Raw genomic sequence first — 25,356 nt, 5'->3', positions numbered from 1 at the left:
ATTCAAATACATGTTGAACATTACAAATTGTGAAGTTTAATATGCTAAAAAATCTTTCAGATAGGGAGCTAGTGGCTGGGATGCACAAGAAAAGAAACCAAAAAGCTGGTATGCATTGTATCGCCCAGCCCTAATTTAAGGTTGATATGAACAATTCCTTAAAGTCCATTGTGTAAAAGATTATATTCCACTTTATATGCTGCATTTGTAATTCCCAATTCACATTGGGGCGTCAGCGTGTCTGAAGTTGGTGCTGACATGATCATCATGGCAACGTCAGTGAAATTAGACCGCAACTGGATACTGTCTGAGCTGGGGTCATTGCATAAAACGATCTAATTGGCTGACGCTTCCGTTGGTGCTTAAAGTTGAGAAATTTCCAACTTTCAGCGAGCAACATCACTGACACAGTGCCGACGGATCTACAATTTAGTTTGCCAACGATTGACGTCACCCGTTCAAAGTGAATGGGAAGCATTGGCGCTGATGTCCCATGTGAATTGGACATAAATGCTTAGTCTAATGTATTTGTAGTGGCCTAGTCAGATTTTTACATGCCCAGTTGGAAATTGTTTTTGTGAAAAAAATCCACATTTTTTGTCTTAAGGTCATTGCACACTTAATCAGAAATTTTAGGCCATAAATTTAGCACATTAAAAAATACATTCGACCTCACGTTGTGTCAATCGTATTGACACTGCCTCCAAAACTTTTGTTTGTCATAAAAAAATTGGAACGGTTCTATTTTATTGATATAATTTATTTATTTATTTTTTTCTTCCTCTAGTTTTTCACATCTGAAAAAGCTCTTTGAGAGGCGTTTTTGACACTTCAGAGTCACCGTACAAGCAAAAGGCAAAATACTAAATTATGTCACTTGAGCCACAGATAACTTCATAACACAAACAGTGCATAATATAAGACAAAATGTGGTGGATAGTTGTAACCCCAATATGCTGGAAACAGTTACTGGTGTGTCTGTGTGTGTGTGTGTGTGTGTGTGTGTCCATACATTTAACATAATTGCCCATAGGCATTATTATAGAAAGAGACCTCATGGTCTGTTTCAATCCATTGCTCCGATATGACAATGCAGCTGCCATCTATTATGTCTATGGTACTGCCAGTCTCTGTTCGGGATTTGTTTATGTACGTAATATGTGAATAATCACAAACAATGTATCAAAATTGCACTGATTTCTTGAAATAAACTTTGCATTTTGTGATGATCCAGCGCAGCTCTTTGATAATGAGCTAAACTCTCCTTTCTCTCTGTGCAGTATTGGATGAACACAATATGCAGCCTATTCCTCTTTCTTTTTCTACATTGGAGAAGAGAGTAGAACAAAGTATCACTGCTTGGATTGACTCTGAAATGTTTTGCGTTTTTTCAGAATGGATTAATTAATATGCATCAGACTGTACCTGATGAATATAAATACAGAAAAAAAACATACGAAATTTCGGACTTCAGTGTGTAAAGACCTTTACCCTTAATTTTTTCCCTTTTCTTTTGCTGCTTATCTCTTTGGCAGCTAGAATATTATACCATTTTCATTTTTTTATTTAACAAAATTCATTGTTTTCTTGTTGCTGTACTCATTACCAGGCATTTTAATTCAGTTTTTGCACACTGCATGGTAGGCTTCTTTCAGTGCGTATACATTGGGTGTGTGTAGACCGCAATCATCTGACAGACAAAAATAGCATGGAGTATTTGTTTGTTTGTTTTTTTAGCTTTTTGTGCTTGAACCATTTAAAATGATTTGAATGTTTAAACTGGCAAGACGCATGATCGTTTTTGGTGACAATCCAGTTCTGTCAACAGTCCTGAATGTCTTTCATGCTTGTTGAGGCCTGCGTTCACTTCAGACTGACTGACTGTTTGCGTTAAATTAGATTTTCTGAGCATACAGCCACATGGATATTCAAAAGTATCTGCTTTAACTCAGGAGAACAGCTTAAAGGGTCACGTAACACCAAAACACATTTTTTTGAGATGTTGACAGTTATATATGTGTCCCATGCTGCTATAAACACTATTAGGACACATATATTTCACAAAAAAAGTGAAATTGGTTGTTTTTGCGTTATCTTAAGCGAATTAGTTTTTCCGGTTGAAACAAATTTTTGAAGCTGCGTCACAGCTATTAGATACTTGCGTGTATTCCAGCATGTAAACTGAATGTCTGTACCTGCGAGTACATCGTAACGTCTCTGAGTGTGCATCATTCATTCATGAGAAAGACTTGGTTCAAACCAATCAGCATGATCTATTGTGAATGAATTGCAACTTCTTTAATATGGATGATCGCTTCGAAGACTGTTTTTACCGCTGTTACAGTGTTCAGGCAGCAGAGAGATGCCACGTTGTGTTACCAAAACAAATGGAAGAACAAGAATTTGAAGACATGGGTTGTCAGTGTTGCGTTTATTAATGTGCTGCAACAGGTTTTGTTTTCATTTTCCCGCCATGAGTGCGCAGCTGGACTCACATGTGGATTACAGTGCATGCGACACGCAACAGAAATATGTTTGTAAGAAACACTTTTTACCCGAGAGCTTTTCGCATCTGGAAATGATGAAATCTAGATTTGCCACTCGTCTCCTTTTAAAAAAAGACACGGGCCCAGTTGGTATTGATTGTCCTGTCGCTACAGGTTTGGTAAGTGTGTGTTATCAGTGCTATTTGTTTGTTCATTCAGATGGTAAAGTTAGTTCGTTTCGTCAGCAGTACTCTTCCAGTTTTTAAAGACATACCTTAGTCAAAATGATTTAGTTACTAAGTTTACAGTATGTCAATAATCACTGCAATATTATAGACTGAAAGATCCGCTGTAAATGCTGCTCTCAGAATGTAAACATGAAAACACTCTAATCAAAGTATTAGTGTCGTGTACGATATTTGCCGCATTTTGTGACAGGATAGTCTATACACACACAGCTTTCTGACGCTACTTACCGAGTGCATCTAAGTTACATCAAGTTAGATATGCGGACAATTTTTTTCTCCCATTCGCTGTGCGGTATCAAACAAGGTTATAAAGTACACTGTTCCCTTTGAAGATTTACCCGACATGTCCTCAGGAGTCTGTTTTCCAAATCAAACTTACGTAGTCAGAACTTACAAGGAGAGTATGCAGGACTGACCTGTGTGTAGGCTACTTAATATTGTGGAAAAGCCCCAATCAGAGAGGCGAATGTTTGCAGCCATGCCTCCGTTTTCTGATGTCTCCGCTTTCCCTCATTCACACTGAGACGGAGCAGCAGTGTTTTAGAATGAAAACGGCCTCTTCAGCGTTTCCAAAATGCTCTGTTTTCGGCGCTCGAAAACTCCGGCGTAGTGTGGACGGATGGCGTAACCGTAGCAAAACTTATGCGTTTTAAAACGAAAAGTTAAAGTTCAAACAACAGACATAAGTGTAAATGGGGCCTGTGTGTTTGTTTTGCCTCTGTGAAAATCAGCGTGTGCCCAAATGACAACTCCCATTTTTATGCAAAACCTTCCCTCTTTCCCTCCCCGACACTCCCACCTAAACAGAGCTAGACCACACCAGTTTTCTGACTTTTTCCAAACTAAAGGTTGTGAGACGGAGGTTTTGTGGCCCTTTAACATCCAACGACATCAACTACATTAAAAAAAAGTATCCGTAGTGTTATAATAGATGACTCTGTCCCTCGGCCCGTTTTTCATTGGCCTGATAATGCCAGTGGATGGGAGATGAGTGATTCTTGCAGATGCCAAACTGATCAATAATGTAGATGTCTTTGAAGAGGACCAGAGATCAGCTTTTGCTACTGTATTACATGGCTTTCACAGTCTCTGGCTCTTCCTCCTGCTGCTTATAGTAAGTGTCAGGTTCCTGTATGGTGCATGGGACAGATAGAATGGCTTGCTCAGATATTACAATAAACTTCTACCACTGATATTCGATTGCCAGTGTCAAATTGTCATTATGAAGCATGTCGGCTCTCGAATGAATATGAAAGACACTAAAGAACCTTTAGGTCCCGTTTCCCTGAAAAAGCTGGCTCTGCAAAGCGTACTTGTACATTTTCCAAAGCTTTATGTTTGTCCACTACTGTCCGCAGGTCCCTAGTGATTGTGTGTGCGTTCTGCTTTGTCTTCAGTATTCAGACAGGGCATCATGTCCGCAGTCAGACATGGAATGAGATAAGAGAGGCAGTGTTATCTGACAAGAGAGGCACTTTGTGGCATAGGGCGGGGGGGTGGGGAGCTCCCGCGGCCTGATTCCCACAATAAATGAAGCTGACTGAATTGTGGAATGGTGGCGCTTCCTGTAATCCGATGCCCTGGGGAACAGCACAGAGAGAATGGGCCACAAACGAAGAGGTGGGATAAGGATGGCTGTGCCCTCAGGCTTGCATTAAAGCACTCGTCTCTTCCTTAATCCCACAATGCCCATTGCCCCATATAGCTCTACATGCTCACAAAAGCCACAGGCATAGCCATGGACCCACAACAGCTCCTGGATCAAAACATTTTGATTTAACCCATTCATCTCCTCTAGCATTGACACATTTGAGACTTGTTTTTTGCTAACCTAGTTCTCTGTCTGCGTGCAGTTTCAGATTAGGCCTGAAAACATTATTCTGCATTGTTGACAATATCGCTGCTTGACCGCTACAGTGCTGTGGCGCTAGAGAGTCGTTCAGTCTATTGCATTATCATGACAGAGTGCAAATGAATTCCAAACTACAGGGCTAGCAAAATCTCGTAGCCAAAAATCTTGGGGCTGTTGTTTTTTTCAGTCGGCTATAAAAATCTATCTACATTGTTCCAGGTGGGCTACAGTGTAGATAGATTTTTGGTAGCCTGGCTGAAAAAACAATAGCCCTGGGACTTCGGGCTACCAGATTTTTCGAGCTCTAAACCAGTAATGTGTGAGAGTTTCACATAGCTTTAAACCGAAATGCTATTGTGTGCAATAAATGCTAGTCAAAACTTCACATGACCCCAAACATTCACCTTAATACACTTAGGACACATTACTGGCTAGTGATGCGTTGGATTGCTTGTTATGTCTATTGTCTATTTGCCCATTTCCACTGAGTGGTATGGTACGGTTCGGTATGCTTTTGTGGCCGTTTCCACTGTCGAAGGTACCAAAAAGCGAACCGTACCATACCACATTTGTGTACCCTTTCGAAAGGGTACCTAGCACAACAAAAGGGTACCAAAGGCAGAGCTAAACACACAGCTGAATACTATTGGTTTACAGAGAAACGTCACTAGCTTGTACACAAGCCAGGAGAATGTAAACAAAGGAACCGCCATTTTTAAATACACAGCCGAGATATTACACCATAATAATATAAATGTATAATAACCAGCCATGGTCAACCTGAGCTTAAACAAACCTTGTCGTCGTTTTGATGAACAGCCACAAAGCCAAGAAGAGGAGCAGAATCTACTCGTGTTGTTTACAAGGCCATCATAAGCGCGGGTGGTTTCGCTTTGTCGCTTGCGCTCGCCGCATGGCTATATTTGAAATAACAAACTTCTTGAGCTGATGATTATAACATGTGTGTGATTATTGAAGTGCTTCTGACATCTGATCATTTCAGAAATGGGCAAACATGAGAGTGACATGCAAAAAACAAACCAAAGGAGAAGCCGGAAAAAACAAAGGAGCGAATGATTCTTTCAGCAACCTAAAACACCTTTTGGACTATTATGAACTCGGAATGACGAAATGATTTTGGTCACGGAATGACCCCAAATAAGGACTAAATGTTTGCTGTGTGTAGTTTTTCTGTAATTGGTAACATATCGGAGACTGTAAGGGGCTGTATGTGTTCATATATGTTGCATTTATTTATTTATTTTATATAATCGCAGACGTTACGGTAGGCTATTTTGCATTATCATTGATCTGCAGTTATAATCAGATCATGTTCATAGAAAGCTTATTAATGAATATGTATAGACAAGTATTTATGTGTATAAATCATCTGTATTGTAAGAAGAGCTTCTCATATGATACGTGAGCGACCTGTACAGCTTTACTTTGACATTTTCTCGAGCGAGAATGATGTCGACTGAAACTTTCTGTAGTACACCATGCCCACCAAAAGGTACCTTTTTAGCAGTGGAAATGCAAGCCTGATAAAGTCAGTCTGTTTGTCCATGTCTGTCTGTCTATTTGTCTATCTTAACATTTTTACTTTTTATCTGCATCAAGGGCCACAGCAACTTGCTCCCACACCATTTCCTTAAACGGCAAGTCTTTATTTTACAAATTTTTAGCTATAATAATATTTAATACAAATATAAATGTAATGATAATTCATACCAGGGCTGCACTGTAAATCGTTTCAACATCGACATCGCAGTGTGCACACCTGTAATAATCACATTGTGCAATGTTAAGTTCATATGTTTGCACTATAGCACAACAGGTCAAAACACAAAGGATTTGTGCAGTCTAGGCATGAGCAGGTATAAGGTTGTGATGGTATGATAACCTTGGATAAAAACGTCACGGTTTGACGGTATTGTGATTACTCTAAAATAGATTGTACTTAAATGTCTCCATGGTTTCCGCTACATTCATTCTTCCATGGCGAGGCGCCACGCCAAAATTCATCCCGCCATGGCTATATTAAAGCTTCTCATTCAAACATTCAATTTTTTTAATAGCGGGTGATATTCGCACCAAAAAGTATTAAAAGGTAAGTGAATTATAACAGTGTGAACTTTTCTTAACGTAGTAGTGCTGTGCCTAATTTGTTCTAACACTCTTAAGGTTACGTGCTGACTGACTGACAGGTGCGTGGATGCGTGAGGCACGCAAACACGACATATAGCCATTTCATTTACTCAGGACGCATTAATATCGATCTGTAGGTTCTATTGGAGACATTCATAAATATTCCTAGCAAATCTAATAAATGTTGGAGACATCCTCGTACATAAACGCCACTAAATCGCACTTCAGCAGCGTTTATTTGAGGCGCACAAGAAAATCTGCGTGCTCTTAAAGCGGCTTATATTTGAGGGGGCGTGCAAGAAGTTTTGTGCATGAAACAGAGGAAATCAGCGCACAAGCAAAGAGATCTGCATGCTCGTAGGCATTACATCAATATGATCTCGACTTCTACTACTGCGCTCACGACATTTTGTCGTTGAATAAAGCCACAGGTAGTTGTAGATCTAATCTGATGATAAAAAAATCCTACATATACTGTAGGAACGGTATAACCGAAATGAAAACGGTTATCATACCATTCCTAGTGCAGTCACCTCAAAATTTGAATATAATGCCGTGAAAATGTATTATATGCATATGTTTTTAATGTGTCTGACTATTTTACCATTAATAACTTTAATAAAGATTTTTAAAATTATACAAACAGTTGAAGTCAGAATTATTAGCCCCCTTGTTTATTTTTTTCCCCAGTTTCTGTTTATTGGAGAGAAGATTTTTTTCAACACATTTCTAATCATAATAGTTTTAATAACTCAATTCTAATAACTGATTTATTTTATCTTTGCCATGATGACAGTAAATAATATTTGACTAGATATTTTTTTATCAAGACACTTCTATACAGCTTAAAGTGACATTTAAAGGCTTAACTAGGTTAATTAGGTTAACTAGGCAGGTTAGGGTAATTAGACATGCAAAAAAGGTGGGAGAAACTATTTTGGCATTGCTGCTTCATCCACTACTTCAGCATACGGTATGAAAGAGGTAATCTATTAACATGGGCACCGAAATGTTTATCTACCAAAGCAGAATAATTCAAAACCTACTTGAAGATTAAGTGTTTAAATAATCGTTAGATTAATTGATAACCAAAATAACAGTTTGCAGCAGCCATATTTTAAATGTTGATAATCCTTTGCATGAGATGTGGTTGGATAGCTTTAAAGTTAGAATGTTGTGGGGACGATTTTTGTCTTTTTCTCAGAGGACATTTCATCTCTAGAGCATAAAAAGCATGCATTGCGGCTTTTAAGACAGGAAATGCGTTCTCTGTTGAGCCACTGACTCCATAGAGCCATGTGGGAATGGTTTTGGGGATCTCACATTAATTGTTGTCAAGAGCACGTTGGCAGGCATGTTTCCATGTGTTTAGCTGGTCAGATGTGTGCTTCAGGCCCTCGGGCAGCCATTTTCATCACAACTACTAACAGACTAGACCATATCACATTGAACAGTGCTTTCACTTTCCTCTCCATCTGCTTCACTGCTGTAGAATGACACTAAACCCTCAATAACATGTTTCATCCACCCTTTTCTCCTATTACATCACCACATCTCATTCATTAACTTCCGTAAATGACAAGACAATGTATTGTAATAAAGCCAGGTCATTGCAGTATTATGAAGTACTAACTTAATGCAAGCAATGACTTTGTGTAATGTATGTTTTTTTTTTTTTTGTAAGGATTACCATTATTGTAGTTTAAATGGCTCTTTATTGGTTTGACGATATGATATTTTGCGATAATTTTAGCCAGGTCATTTTCTTTATTTAAAAAAAGGATCTAATATTACAATTTTTGTATCGCAAGCCAAAATATGTCCAGTTTTCGCCTCATCACACTATTTGTGGTAACTCTGAGCTTGTTTTGCTAATGCTAACATTAGTACTGTGCCACTTTTCTACTTTTCATTTTCCACTTTTTCTGTACTGTTAACAATTTCCTGTAGAATCTACAGTAACTTACCGGCAGCAGTTTGCCAGGAACTCACTGTAAATCAAAAATAGCAAAGACACTGTATTTACATTTACAGCATCATTTATCTTGCTGCATTTGTATTGACCATACTGTATATCTTTACTGTAAAACAAACAGTAGTTTTCACTATGCAGCTTTAAAACACAGTAACATACTACTAGGGCTGGGCCGATAAACGATATTATATCGAGTCGCGATTAAAAAATGATTTGTCTATAACAATGACAAGCACTGGACTTTTTAAACTTTATATTGATCTAAGAGCCAATCACCACAGCAGAAATGTGCAACAATAAGAAATTAAGAGTGTGTTGATATTAGAGATTTTATCGAATTTAACGGCCGAAAAGATGTCATTTAATGTACTCTCTAAGTTACTCTCTAACTCCTTAATCTGGAAGCAACCAAACTTATATCGAAATATACAGTTGAAGTTAGAATTATTAGCCCCCCCTGTTTATTTTTTTCCCCAATTTCTGTTTAACGGGCAGAAGATTTCTTTAACACATTTCTAGACATAATAGTTTTAATAACTCATTTCAAATAACTGATTTATTTTATCTTTGCCATCATGACAGTACATAATATTTATTACATCTTTTCAAGACACTTCTATACGGCGTAAAATGATATTTAAAGGCTTAACTAGGTTAATTATGTTAACTAGACAGGTTAGGGTAATTAGGCAAGTTATTGTATAATGATGGTTTGTTCTGTAGAAAAAAAAATTGCTTAAAGGGGTTAATAATTTTGACCTTAAAATGGTTTTTAAAAAATTAAAAACTGCTTTTATTCTAGCTTAAATAAAACAAACAAGACTTTTCTCTAGAAGAAAAAAATATTATCAGACTTACTGTGAAAATTTCCTTGCTCTGTTAAACATAATTTGGGAAATATTTAAACAAAGAAAAAATTAAAGGGGAGCTAATAATTCTGACTTCAACTGTATATACATTATCGTTCATCATGGAAAATTATTATCGCGATTGCATTCTTTCCAAATCGCCCAGCCCTATATAATGCATAACTGTCCTACACTAAAATACAGTTCATATTGCAGTTAAATACTGTAATTTACAAAAAATCTGTAACAGTGTAGGTATTTATTTAAGTATGATTTGGTGTAACTGGTTATGAACAAAATGCCTTTGACTCATTTGACTGACCATGACACGTTAGGGCAGTTAGCATAAATGAATACAAAGAACAAAGAGCAAATGAAATAAGCACTTTGTTTTGTGATTTTAACCGTCAAATTGAAATAATCTCTTATTGTAGAAGCTGTGTGGCAATCTAAACTGACCACTAACCTTTGAAGTATAAATAAGTCATTTTCTCACAAACCAAGTGAGCCTTAGTTTACCCGTAATTACCGACCTTTGTCAGTATAACGGAATGGGGTGCTAGTGTACCCTACCTGACAAAGTCTTGTCATTGATCCCAGTTGTGAGAGTACACAAAAAATAGCTTGATTTCTAGGTGATCATTTGGAAAAGTGTCAGTAGGTAGATTTTTCAGATGAATCATCTGCTGAACCTGCATCCCAAGCATCACAAATACTGCAGAAGGCCTATTGGAACCCAAATGGACCCAAGATTCTCACAGACATCAGTCAAGTTTGGTGAAGGAAAAATCATGGTTTTGGGGTAACATTCAGTTTTGGGGTGGTGCGAGAGATCTGCAGAGTGGATGGCGACATCAACAGCCTGATGTATCAAGACATTTGTGCTGCCCATTACATTACAACCACAGGAGAGGGGGAATCTTCATGCAGGATAGCGCTCCTTCTCATACTCAGCCTCTACATCAAAGATCCTGAGGACAAAGAAGGTCAAGGTGCTCCAGGATTGGCCCAGTCCACTCACGAAGACATGAACATTATTGAGCATGTCTGTGGTAAGATGGAGGCAGCATTGAAGATGAATCCAAAGATCTTGATGAACTCTGGGAGTCCTGCAAGAACGCTTTCTTTGCCATTCCAGATGACTTTATTAATAAGTGATTTGAGTCATTGCAGAGATGTATGGATGCAGTCCTCCAAGCTCATGGCAGTCATACACAATATTAACTCTTTTTCAACTGCACAATGACTTTATATTCTATACTGTACATTATTCTGTTAAGTGACAAGACTTTTGTTTAAGCAAAGTCAGACCTTACTGTCCTAATTAAATCATTAAATATCATGGATCATATTTTATTTAGCTAAAATAAGCATAATCTAGAGGCCTTTGCCTTCATATGAGCCACTTCTAATACCACATGATCAACTAGAAGCTATTATTTGTTGTTCCTAAAACTTGGATAGGCGACAAGACTTTTGTCAAGTTTTGTAGTGTAATTGATTATTTATTTGCAGCTTCAGCAAGCTCTGCTGCTGCCTTACTGTTTAGAGACAACTGATGTGTGATCACTGAAGCAGATTTCACTGGGAGAGTTCAAAATTTCAGTGCCTTCAGTGGCTGATTTCACAGTTGGTGGTGTAAAACTCCATGCATGTTTATGGTTTTATCAGTTTAAAATATGTGGCAAGAGACGTTAGATAATGCAATGCTTGTGCACTGTGTTGTGTGTGTGTCTCGGTGTACAGATGTTTGAAGTCTCCTCCTGATTATGATGAAGTCACATTGGACAGGGGTAATATTGAAACTAAGTAGCTGGCTTTCTTGTTATCTGTATTATTAACATGACACAATTCAATACATAGTCATATTTAATGCGTCTAGGATAATATTTTCAATAAATTGTTTTACAAATGTATAAAAATAAAATGATCCACATTTGTCTAGCAGCTCTTGCACTCATGTTTTTGTTCCCTATCAAAAAGTTAAAATGGTTTGGTCTGGTGGTCGAGCATGTTACGTTTAGCTTATTGAAGGAAAGGGTTCCTGCACTGTAAACTTGAATGTCCTATGGTACATTGGTACAAATTAAGTGATTAAATGTTTAAAATGTTGCGATCTTTTTGCAGTACCAGTTTTTAACTGAGAGTACAGATATATAACCAGGTTTCCTCCAGCTGTGGCGGCAGGCCTTTTTTACACAGGTCTACTAATTACCGTGGCATTTTTCAATGACAATTATCGTGAGAGTAGTATTAGAAGTCGATGATTGCATTTATGTAATAGCCTACAGCTTGCGAATCTCTTTGCTTGCGCGCCGATTCTCCTCTGCTCGTGTACAAAGCTTCTTGCGCGCCTTCAAATACGTGCTCCTCATGCGCAGCCAGTGTTGGCCAGATTGAGCGGTTTCCCGCGGGTTAAAAAGCTTTTTGGTTTTTGCCATCTTTTTTTTTCGACAGCTTTGGCCTGGGAAACAGTAACATCTGGCAACAGCTGGGCGCAGATTTTCTTGTGCGCTTCTCAACTAAACGCTGTGAAGTGTGATTTAGTGCGTTTATGTAACAAGTATGTCTCCAACATTTTATTAGATTTGCTAGGAATATTATGACTTCTCCAATAGACCCTACAGAGGATATTAATGCATCCTGACAGTTAAAAGGAAATATATATTCGTTGTGTTAGCTGGCCTCACGCATCACGCACCTGCCAGTCAGTTAGTAAGTCATTACGTAACCTTTAAAGGGTTTTTTTTAAACAAATGAGCACAGCACTACTTACGGTCGGTTACAGAAAAGTTCACGCGGTTATAATTCCCTTACCCTGTAATACGTTTTGGTGCGATTATCACCCGCTATTAAAAAATTGATTGTTTTAAATGAGAAGCTGTAATGTAGCCGTGGGCGGGATGAATTTTGGGCATGGAGCACCCGCCCATGGTAGAATGAATTGTAGCGGGGAAACCATGTATACTCATCATCAGGCGGCTGATTTCTCCAGTCTGCTCAAGATGTTTTCTAGAATTTACTTATTTCACAGAGTGTATGGTGTCTTTTTCTGAATTTCTGAGCAGTATTTGTCACCATTTTTGTGCCATTTCAGTAAAGATATACACACATTTACGTATCTTAATACTAACATTACGTTTCTACCCTCAAGAACCATTGATTTCTGCTAATTTATATAAATGATGAGAAGCCAAATGAGAATGTGTTACATCTTACCCTATAAAGTCCTTTAAGTATACGATCATATCAGTAAGACTGTATAGACCATTTCAATGTGGTGATTGTCATTGGCCCATGAACGTTTCCGCTTGTTATCAAAACTATTTCATAACTGTGAGAAGAGGCAATTCAATCATATCTTAACATTAAAACAGCTATCATAACATTATTTGTCAATATGTGGCTCTTTTTGGATTCTCGGAAGCTATAGAAATTAAAATGTAGAACAGGAAATACATTAGGACCATTGTTTTTGTTGGCATCCCTCAAAATAGTCTATATGATCAAATTAAACACAACTTTGTTCATCTCTTCAACAATAGCAATAGAAGAATCATGACAATGTTATTTGTTCAATCAATCATTTTGTAGCCACATGATGTCACTTGACCGGGGTCACACACTGAAAAGCACAGCATCATGTCTAAAAGGTTTTTTGCCAGGCTCCACAGGTGTTTTTTCTGATTTCTGTATGGTTAACACAACTTGTTTCCAACCATGCCCTCTCGCGCTATACAGAGAGCAAATATAAATGGGGAATGCATGTAGAGAATTAAATTACATGCCATCATGTAAATAAAATAAATACTAGAGTTCTCTAGAATACTAGAGTTTGAGCATTCAAAATTCTGTCGTACACTGCTGCTAAAAGGGGCTTGATTTAAAAAGATGATTCGACATTAAAAGAAGCGAGCGATTGGTCCATATTTAAAATTTCTATCTAGAGAGGTCCATGTTTTGATCTTGGTCTCATGCAATCACCTTCTGCGATTTCGCAGGTCAGAGTTCACCAAGCTTGAACTTTCGAATGCAGTGACATGCAAAACTTGTCGCACGAGCTTGCGTCTCTGGTCTGCCGCTTTCATATACATACGAATGGAAGTCTATGGGGGGAAAAGCAGAGCGTGACCGCGTCTTGAAGCCATTTTGTTTGCCTTATTAAAATATTATGATATTATTAAAAGTGCAGAGCTGTTCAGAGGAATATGCACCTTAAAGGGGTGGTCCACTATGATATCATATTTTAAACTTTAGTTGATGTGTAATGAAGCTGTGTGAACATAAACACATCTGTGAATGTAAGACACCTCAAAGTTCAATGCAAAGGGGAGACCTTTGGTTTTTACAGAGTAGCTTAGCAAAGCCTACAATGAACGAATTTTGGAGACTACAAAAATACTTCTGGGCCAAGTGAGATCACAAACGTATTTTACCGCGCACACACACTGCGCACCTAATGGGCGTGGCCAGAGGCGCTGTAATGTTACAGCAGAGGGAGCTGAAATGCCGTCCAACGCTGCTATTTCACAGAGCTTCTTCTGTTTCTGTATTTGGTCTTCTAAAGGACATGACAACAAAGACAGAAGTGCTTACAGTTCAATATTAATTATGTTCCAGAGAATTATAAAATACATAGCAATCATGATTTGACAAAACACAGCTTCCAGAATCTCTTGTTCAGTGCTGGATTCAGTTAAAATCTCCTCAAAGAAGGAGCAGCTCCAACAAGCAGAAGCTGTAGCCTGTGAGTTTTTATTTGTTAAAATTGATCATGTCTAGCCTTAACGGTATGTTGTAGCAAAGATGTAAACGACATTCGAAATGCTGTTCGGCTGTTTAGCCACAAATTCGTATTTATCAGTCAAAACTGCTGTAAACACACATTTCACCAGCGCGTGCGTGTCTCTCTATAGGCTGCTTTTCCATGCGTTTTACATCTCAGATAATGAACTCGCAAAAGATATGTGAACGATTCATACCACTTACACATGCATATTCCGGATATATGTGAAAGACGTCATGTAACGCGTTGAGTTAAAAAAAAAAAATACAGGAGAGCTCACCTAACTCGTGTAGCAGCAGAAAAATCAATCAAGGCTCACACAGGTCGCATCTCACATCTTGTGCTTTATTCTTCGTCAACAGCGTTACTGTATATTACAGAACAATAACTTAATCCTAGCATCAGAGAAAAGAAAAATAAACATCGGTTCCGCGCACATGCGCTTCTTGCGGTACACGCATCTACAGACAGTTCACACACACATAGATACACACACAATGGCAATCTCTCTTAAAGGAGCCGCACCTCATTTTCACTTGTCAGATGTTATTTTAGAGAGCGGGCATGAGGTTGACTGACTGTTTACACAAAAGCGCATGGGTGGCCAATTGTATGGGTGACCAATCAGAGTCACTTGAGGGCGGGCCTTTTAGAGAAACTAGGAAATATCACAGTCGTTTTCATGTTAGCTGAGTAGCTGTATATAATCAAAGTGAGATTTAGAAAAAATAACGTGATTTCCTTCAAGTGGAAACATGAGCACACGTTGCCTTTACATTTATTAACACAACCAAGCCTTAAAATTACATACTGGCCACCCCTTTGAATGACTTCTATTGTAATCTGGTGATAGAAAATAATATGAAATAACTTTCAAGGGCTGGACGATTCCATTGCGCATTTTAATGTAAAGGTAAGGGAAACCCTGCCACATTTAAAAAGAATAAATAATATGCCTTAATTAAACTATATCTGTGAAACCAGACCTGAAAACTATTTAGGTAACACTTAGTTTAGGTCACAATTTATGCTAATAACTACTGGCTTATCACCTGGCTTATTATTAAGATATTGACTGTTCAATGGTAGTTATAAATACTTTGTCTCATCCTAATATATCTTATTAGGCATCCTTAATCCTACCCAAAACCTCAACTTCTACCTTACCAACATCAATAAACAGCTAATTGGTAGTTATCAAGCTAGTAGCGCTAGTTAATGGTTTGTTAATATCGTGAATTGTGATGTAAACTAAAGTGTTACCCTTATTTATTTAAACCACATCCCTGCTCAAGAAGATTCATTGAAACTAATTATTGAAACCAGACTTGTTCCTGATTATGGCTTTCACTTTCTTCTCTATGTATCCTTTTGAGGGATCCTAGTGTAACAGGCAGATGAATGCTGTTTATTTTTACCAAGGTAACTGCTTTTGCGCCATATTTCAGTGCATTTTATGAATCTATAATTACAGAGTAGCTCAGACTTTGCAGAAGAAGCTGTTATTGAGGAAAGGGGCAGGACAAACTATATTTGTCTCGATTTAAACTAGTGGCCCAGGAATAAATGGAGCAAAGTACTGTTGCTCGTTTCTAGTGAGGGGGTGTTTATGGAAGGCGTCTTAAAAGGCCCTGCAGCAAGTAACTCCATAAACTCTCATGCTGGTTTTCTCATACATGCAAAAAGCCTCATGTATATTGCACTGAATATAAAGCTTTGTTGTCAGTTTCTTTGATATTTGCCATATTGATAACGCAATGTGTGCATCCGCAATAGTCACACCACGAAGATATGCAGTGTTGAGTCGACTTTGCAGTGTAATTTTTACTTTTACTTACACAAAACCATAATGCATGCGCTGTTTATTTCACTTTTATCTTTATTGTATTTGTCTATGCTTGTATTTTGTTTATTACATGTTATGCATGATTCACTCCCCTACAGAATCATGCCAATCAATCAAAAATAATACATTCTGTAACTCTTTAGGGACCAGTTCTTACTATTTTCTCTCAACTAGTTGCTTATTAATGTGCATGTTATTGAGATATTGGCTGCTTATTAGTACTTATAAACGCATGTTCGATATGATCTTACTCAACATGCATAATCCTACCCAATACCTAAACTACCCTAATAACTCTTAAAAAGGAGCAAATTGGGAGTTTATTGACGCTAAAGTCAAAATGGTTTGCTAAGAGCAAAAACTGAACCTTAAAATAAAGTATGACCAAAAATTCTTTCCAAGTATGACAAAATATATCGCAGAAAAACAAAATATTGCCTTTTCAGATTTTTCCAATTTCTTGCAGCCCTATTTGGAGGGAATATCAGCAATTCAAAGGCCAACCCTTATCTATTTCAGTCAACATTTTGACTTCAGTTCAATTCAGCAAATCAGTTTGAGCAAATGCAGACATTGATTAATATTTATAATCTCATCAGATAGTCAGAAGTAGCTGTAGTTCTTATTGTTTTGATCAATATTGTGTCAGGAATTACTAAGTTCTATCATAAACTGTGAAATATCTAAAATCGGTAATTATCCGGTTTTGTTGAAAGGCTAGTTTTGTGATTTCAAGATGTATCACGTATGAATGAAGCTGTCTTTTTGTGAAAAAAGCGTACACACACATTTAAAACAGAAGAGACAAGTTATTATTTCTATTTTCACTTTGCATTGCTTTGATTTCAGTTGTTTGAAATATACAGCAACAAAAAAGGTTGTTCTTTAATACCACAAAGGTAATAAATGCAGTCTTTTATTAGAGAAGAATTCACATTTAATAGTCTATTTACAGTACAAACCTTGAATGAACTTTGAGGGTGAAAAAGTAAACAAAATATTAGTTTCAAAATAAAATTGTCCATTAGGGATGCAACAATTATAGATTTTGGTTGTACGAATATAGTCCGAGTACTGTTATCACGATTATTATGCATTCATTTATTTCAAAGTATTTAAAAACAATATTTTGGCATTAAAACATAGTAGGGGTGGAGCATTGGGTAGCATGTTCGCTTCACACCAAGAGGTTGCTGGTGCGAGCCTCGGCTGGGTCAGTTGACATTTCTGTGTGGAGTTTGCATGTTCTCCCAGTGTTCGCATGGGTTTCCTTCGGGTGCTCCAGTTTCCCCCACAGTCCAAAGACATGTGGTACAGGTGAATGGTTGTGGTAAAATTGACCATAGTGGATAAGTGTGTGTGTGAATGAGTTGTGTATGGAAGTTTCCCAGTGATGTGTTGCGGCTGGAAGGGCATCCTCTGCGGTACGGTTCACTTCTGATATGAATGCAATCGTATCAATAACGGAAGTGAACCACCAACTGTATAACAACCTATCGTTTTCATAATCTTTATTCATGTGTATGTCTGTGTATCACCTATCTTGGCGACAAGCGGGAACTTGACCCCAGTGCAAACAGTGATAATGTCTGCTTGTCTTCACCAAAAACGACTTCTCCAGACATCGCGTGATTTCTGAACATTTTTTATATATATATTTTGCTGCAGATAGATGCAAGTGGCTATCTGTATTTTGATTTTGGTAACTAAAGCAAAAGAATCAGTAAAAACAGAACGGCCGTGATGTGCGCACAGTTTCTGACATTTTAGTTTGAATCTGAATTAGTTCATTTCTGCTCCGGTCAATATGATTTAGTCGCTAAAACAACCACGACCAATCTCTTAAAAGAACGACTCACAAAGTGAAATTTTGAATTACTTAGATTCTTACCTGATGAGACAAAAAAAAAAAGAATAGATACAGATAACATTGAAACAATTTTGACTACTTTATGAAGCTTAATTTGGCTGCTGTTTTTGTAACGAATTTCATTTGGTATAATTTGGTCAGTTATTTGGAAAATAAACAAAAAGAACGAATCCATTTTAGGTGAAGTGACGTGCAAATACTTTTTTCAATAATAAGGGAATCATTCATTTGATTCAGTAGGTCTATTAAAACATATAAAATAAACCATTTCTGTCCATTTTCTTTATTTCATGGATTTGAGTTATGAGTTACAGTATCGCAATATTACTTGGTACCCTGATAATAAGCTGGTATAGTATCGTTAACATGAATTAATGGTATTGACAACCCTACTGTGAGCTCAATTTTACCTTGTATTGTTGACTAATAATGACTATTTCATGCCAGAATTATCTTTTTCTTGCTTATAATGTTTGAGCTTTAGCATAAGATCTTATTTGCTTCTCATTTTTAACCTGTGTGTTTTTAAAACAGCTAGTTTTAACCAGGGCTGCTTGTTTGGCCTGTTTTGGTGTTTTCAGCTTGACTGTCAGGATGTGGCAAGTTGGCAGGTTCGTTTTTCTGTAGTACTGTTTCTTTTCCTTTGCTGGAAGGATTTATGAAAGCATCTCTTTTGCCTGCCCATTTGACTGGTGATTTAAAGGGGTTTTAGCCCTCCTCAGGCCTTGAGTTTCCTTTTCGAGTCAACGAAGCATGATTCAGAAAGGACAAGAGACATCTAGAGAGACTGCCTCACCATCGTAATAAGCACAGTAAAACTGCTCTGGGGGAAACTTAGATGATGAAAACTACTAAAGTTCCACCTGATCTCACACAGATTTGATGCTTCTTTTTTTTTTAAATTCATGTTCATGATGATTTGGTCAGCAGGGTCAGTTATTGTTTAGGAGTAGTGGTCAAATTCATGTTTTCTGTGTTTTAGAGGATTTTATCAGTACGATTACGGCCTCATTTTGAAGACCCATTAAGAGGAGTTCTCTCCAGTCCGGGTTAATCCATTCTGGCACATTCCTGCTGGGAGAATCCTCAGGGTTCTGATCCTCCCAGACACCCCTTCTCAATGAGGACTGCCCTTAATGTGCTCTCTCCTGCCCTGATAGTGGCTGCAGAAGGTATTTGGCTCTTTGTATGGTCAGCTGAGCAAATTTTGGTTCTTTAGCATATTTATTTTAGCTATTTATTCTTTGTTCTACTTCGTTGTTTTTAATAAACCTTTTGAGGATAGATGGATGAATGGATAGTCTGTAAGAGTGTGAGTATACACTGGTCTCATGGTTCAGTTTGATTACTATTAACATCATCGGTTTGGTTAAATTCAAAGTCACGATGCATTGCAATTCATTGACAATGCATCCTCAGCTTTCAATACACTTCATGTGTGTTATATTACGGCTGCACGAGTAATCGAAAAAACATTGTAATCTCGATTCGACCCTCCACACGATCTTCAATTCAGCCAATTATGTTTTTTTAAGTACTGGAGAGAAGCGTAAAAGCGGTCGCGCAAGTCTTAACATTGCTTTATTAACGGCAACGTGGACACCTCCAAATGGTGTTGAAAGAGTCACATACTGTATCTATAATGTACAATTCACCCAAAAATGTTATTTCTGTGTTCATGTAATGATGTAATTACGGCTGCGAAATCACATGCGAGCTAACTGTGAGCTGTGTATTTTTCCGTGAATGATGTCTGCTTTAGTGAACAGAACCTGCATAGGCTGTGAATAACAAGTAATAAAGTTGTAAATAACATTCAGTTTGTTGCGTGTTTGGTAGCTCTATGGTGCAAGACTGAATCCAAATCTTTAATTTCACCTGCTTAAAGATGACACTTTTCTTGAACGTATCAAATAAGTGATAATGACAAGTCCATCATTGTGTTCAGCTACTCTGTGAGTGTGAAAGGAGGACATTTATACACTTTACAGCGATGTAAGGGACCTTAGGTTCTACTGTACATTCAATATTAGCTGAGGAATGTCCCAGCAAACTCACGAGCAGAAAATTGTGCCCAGATGTAGGCTTTTAACATATTTGAAGCACTTTTAATCGCTTGCCTCTCTCGTTATGGTATGCTTATCAAATACTCATCTTGCCTCGCTTGCTATAGTATGCTACCTCAACAAATGATGTCAGAAAAGGACATTGTAACCGATTACCAAAGTGATACCGAATCATCCTCATCTGCATCGGTCACATCGCAGGATCTGCAATGTAAAATTGCGATTATAACTGACCAGGAAACACAAATTGTTGAGTCATTGCGATGTTAGGGTTAGGTTTTCATTTGCTTGTGTTTTAAGGATAATGACTGTATGATTTCAAGTCAATTCAAACCATGCGTGTATTAGAAATTCTAATGTTTGTAGCTTTTTTTTATATGTACAGCGAAGACTAAACAGCGTTATTTATTTACATTTGATTTATTCAATTTCTGTACTTGAATACAGGTAGACTTTCACTGTCTATTGCATAATTTATTTCATTTTGCTTTATTCTATTTATCTATCATTTTATGCAGATACAGTGTCCTACCACATTATCCCAATCAGTCTAAAAGTATGAACCCGCTCCAAATAGAGCTATTCGATTCCTCTGCTAGAATTATATTCATATAAAAGAAAAACGACACATTGTAATGTCCATTTTATTAAATATAGTTTAGCCCTAATTGAGATGAGCAATAGATATGATCAATGTTGACTCCCCTTCTACTTAGTACGTTTGCCGTAAGGCTGGGCAATAAAATTGGTATAAAATAAAATTTATTGACCGAACACCATTGTTAATATCGATTTAAAAAAAAAAAAGTTGGTATGAAGGCTATAGTTTTATTAAATGTGGCTGCTGAGCACGTGCCTTGGAAGGAATGCCAGTGAGCTTAGGGTGAAAGTTTATAATTTCCAATGGAGGCGCGTTACTTGTATGACGCCCATATGGGAGCGACGCGCATGTGATGCAAGCTCATTTCCCAGGTACACGTAGTTGAAAAACATCTGAACTTTTCTGAATGCCGCAAGCGCTTCGCGATTAATGTAAGACGAACTAACCAATCTGCTTCTGCAGTGCTTTTTATGTTTTTCCATAAACTTGCATCAGAGCTGCAGCAATGGTTTGTCTATTTGTCATCCTCTGAGAAAATGGTTGATGGTAGTTAAGAGAGACGCCAGAGCAGCGTGACAGCAAATTGCATTGAACATAGTGAAGGAAACCACGCGTTAACGCTTGTCACTTCAGGTCAGACTAACAATACATGCGAAAATGAGTGCCATATAGCAGCATTGAGGAGATTGTAAAAAAAAAGATGGAAAAGTGTCACCAGAGTGGCTTTTTGGTTGCTTTTCATGTGCATCCCAGCCACTAGCCCCATCTGAAAGCGTTTTTTAGCATAGGGGTAATATAGTCATTCAACTTCACAGTTTGTAATGTTGCAATTTGCATTTGAATAATGATGGCTGGTTCCATTACTTGAAAGCTCAGATTTGATTATCATAATTTGTTTTGTTTACAGAGTTTGAGGTTTACTGTATCATTATTATTCACATTTTACAGCGGTTGACGTACCTTAGTTTGCTTTGATTGTTCAGTGTTTATGATTTACCATTGCACACACTTTGTAACATTTTATTAATCAAGTTTAAGAGTCTCTTTAACACTCATGTGTATTTTATTATAAAGAGATCAGGTAGTTTTGTTTAAATATTTTTGTTTTCGACTGTTAAAATTATTTGCCTTAGTAATGTTGGTAAATGAAAATAAGGTGGTTAAAAAAATCCTAATGTATCTAAATGTATTGTTAAAAAATATTCAATAATTATCAATACCGAATGATATGAAACATGATATCGTGATCATTTTTTCGCAGTATCGCCCATCCCATTTGTTGTAATATATTAATGTTAATGTGTAACTTCTGTGTTGGCCTAAAAAATTCACTGCAGCACTTTATAATTGATTTATAAACCCTGAATTAGATTTAATTTAATTCCAAAATAAATGCAATTAACAAGACTGGTAATTACGAGACACAATTTCTGTATTTGTGTCTCTGCATGCTCTTCTAGGATTCAACTGACTGGTAAGGGAATATAGTAGGCATTGTTGTCAAGCCCTGAATGCCGCTCTTGCCGCAGCTGTTGTCAAAAAGAGCTTGTGGGTTTCGGTGACAGTGACATATGTGCCCTTCATGTCCAGGGCACTATGTCTTCCCGAAACCATGATTAAACTCATTCCCTATAAATGCTGAGCTGGACTTCTGAGCCGAAAACACTCAAGGGTTGAATCCTCAGTCTTTTTCTCCTTGTCTGCGCTTGCCCAACTCTGGCCTTTCATGTCCTGTGTGCTGGAATAAAGGAATGGAGTGAAGTTAATCTGCTTCGCAAAATTGACTGTCCATATTAGAAAGGTGACACATCAGTATTCAGGGGACTAATCTGTCTTTCTTTTGCTTTCACAGGATTCCTTGGACTTTGCAGCACATCTTCAGCATTTTTAGCTGGATTTTAACCTTTCCCATCTGAAGACGGCCATGGAATCGGTAAAATCCCAATCCTTTTTGATATTTGGCTGTATTTGGCTTATTTTTGGTGTGCCTGTTGGGTATTGAAATACTGAAGAAACATGGTGAAGCTGCAGTGTCTGTTAAATTCTGCTCTGCTTATTCTGGAGATACTGTTCATTTCTAGGGAGCTTGAAAATGGTGATTAGGCTTTTTGAAGTCTTTCCTTCAGCGTATAGCTTTTATATATGTTTGAACACGCAGCCTTTATTGTGAATGTGATGCCACAGGAGTTTGTTGGCGCCGCTGCTAGTACCAACAGGCAGGTGGACGGCTCAGCTGGTGAATGTGTGCATTAAGAGCAGGGCTTATCGCATGCCTGGGCCTGCTGTTGCTGCTTTTGTTAAGGGTTTTGTTTTTGAGTGTGGATTTTGCCTCGCGTAGAGGCTTTTATGAAATGGGTCACTGCTTGCAGAGAGCTCGCTGTCTCTAATCTGGAGTCCCACTCCAGCACACAGCTCATGTGACCATACTTCATCAGTAAGCAGTGGCAGCCTATGACTCCGTAGAGACACTGCCTTTCCCCCGTGGAAACTAGCAGACCTGTGTACGCACAAACCATGTAGCTTTGGGCTGCTGCTTTAAAAGTGTAGTTCATCCAAAGATGCAATTCTGTTATTTGTACTCATTCTTTAAACCAAGACTTCTGTGGAAACACAAATTTGTGTAGCTATTATTTTTTTTGTGATAAAATTGAAGTGGGACTAATGCTGTAATATCCTTATGACAGATACACACCTTACAGTAGTCCATAAGACCTTTACACTACATTCTTGTCCTTTGAGGCATTGTGTACAAAATTGTAAAAATATCCAGTTATCCAGAGTTAGCAGTTTTCCAAATTATGTGATGGATGTTTTTATTTTTCCCCATTTATTTATACTTTTGAATAGAATTATGGGACCTTGATCTTTCTTCCAGCAGATTTTAACCTCAAAAGTTGCAAAAGTGACTTTTATTAACATTTGAATAGTTTAAAGTGATTATATTCTCTTGGTTGGTGTCGTATATTATGCTACAATAACCTTGTAATGAACTGACAGTACATTTTCTGTTATTTTACAGACTGATTTCTCGATTTCTTATGCATTATATTATTTCAAGCTACTAAAATGTCAATAAAAGTCACTTTGTTGAACTGTAGAGTTGTATTTTCAACATTAAAAGCCAACAAAGCAGAGATTCAAGCTCCCATAATGCAGTTCACCACCGTAAATAAAAGGAAAACACTTGTGAATCACTAAAATACTGAAACTATTGATTAACAGATTTTTTACAGTGTAGTTTCTATGAAAATGTTTGTATTTATGTAAAGTGGAAGGTCATTGTTCCTGTGATGGTGTGGACCAGCTAGTTCTGTGGCTCTGAACTAAAAGCAATTCCAAATAGTTTTCAGATATCTTTTTACATTTAATATAAACAGGAATTGTTGCGTTGTGTTGTTTTTAGACAATATAGCCTATATAGTAGGTTGTAACGAAGTATTATTTTAAAGGCTGTTTTAATGCTAGTTATTATTAGTTTTCTATTGTTCTGCAGTGCTGTTTTGAATAAATAAACCGCATGGGCTGATGTTAACTGTATTAATGATGGTAATGTGAGGGATTTGACAGTGTGCGTAAATATTTAAGTTTTTTTTAAGTGTAGGCTATATTAGGCATGGGCCGGGTATTTGATTCTGACAGTATGATATCCTTGGATTTCACTGTATCGCGGTATTGCGATTACTAATCTAAAATAAGTCTTTTTAAATGTCTAGATAAAAAACTAAAACTTTTTCCACTTTGAACACAATACATTTTATTTTGAGAAACATTTTAAAGTATTTTGGACCAGTAAACATGTCAGTCTAAATAATTCAACAATTTCTTACAATTTAATGTGGTATTTTTGGATATCTTTTCTGCTGGAGATACTGTTGTCCTAAAAAACAAAAAAAAATGTAAATAAAAAGTCTTACACATACCTTAGGGAACAGTATTGCAGAACATTTTGACAGTTTAAAACCTTGACTTTTCCAAACTGCGGTTTTACCTTGAAAACGGTTATCATCCTCTACACTAGGGCTGCACAATTAATCGAAAAAAGATCACGATCTCGATTCGATCCTACACGATCTTAATTCAGCTTTTCTACGATTCAGCCAATTATATTTTCAAGGTCAGGAGAGAAGCAAGGCAGTCGCACAAGTCTTCACAGCAACACTGACACCTTCAAATGGCGTTTAAAGTGTGACTACTGTATTTATAAGGTATAATTCACCCAAAATATCATTTCTGTCTTCATGTAATGATGTATTCACGGTCGCGAAATCACACATGAGCTGACTGGGAGCTGTTACTTCCGAGAACGCGGTGCGCGCGTGCCCGTCAAAGACACCTACGTTAGTGAACAGAACCAGTTCAGTTTGTTGCACATAGCAATCGTTTGAGGGCTGTGCAGGAGGTTTGGTTTGCATGCATGTGTTTTTTTCTCACAGTGACAGCAGCCATGAGCGGAAGTGAAGTGAAACCTGTGCACACATTATTTAATGAATATGGCATTTTAGAGTTACGATTACGACAAGCATTTGATATCTGACAATACAGACTTTCAATATGTCCTGTTTGTTAATTCACAGTAAAATAATGACATGAGAATACAACTATTCATAATTATGAAGTTGATTTATAATTA

General features: G+C 37.4%; 1 protein-coding gene across 2 annotated transcripts in view; it reads left to right on the top strand.

Annotated features, from left to right (window-relative positions):
* The window catches only part of ankrd11 (ankyrin repeat domain 11), a 204,685-nt gene that overhangs the window by 45,505 nt on the left and 133,824 nt on the right, over nucleotides 1-25,356 (top strand). For both annotated transcript variants that reach the window (XM_056462152.1, XM_056462150.1), the window contains exon 2: nucleotides 22,579-22,659. The gene's annotated coding sequence lies outside the window, so the exon portion shown is untranslated. The remainder of the gene's footprint in view (nucleotides 1-22,578; nucleotides 22,660-25,356) is intronic.

Source organism: Danio aesculapii, chromosome 7 (assembly GCF_903798145.1).
Source record: "Danio aesculapii chromosome 7, fDanAes4.1, whole genome shotgun sequence".
In the NCBI taxonomy this organism is placed as follows: Eukaryota; Metazoa; Chordata; class Actinopteri; order Cypriniformes; family Danionidae; genus Danio; species Danio aesculapii.
Note: the sequence above shows the minus strand (reverse complement) of the source record. Positions and strands in the feature narration are given on the sequence as shown.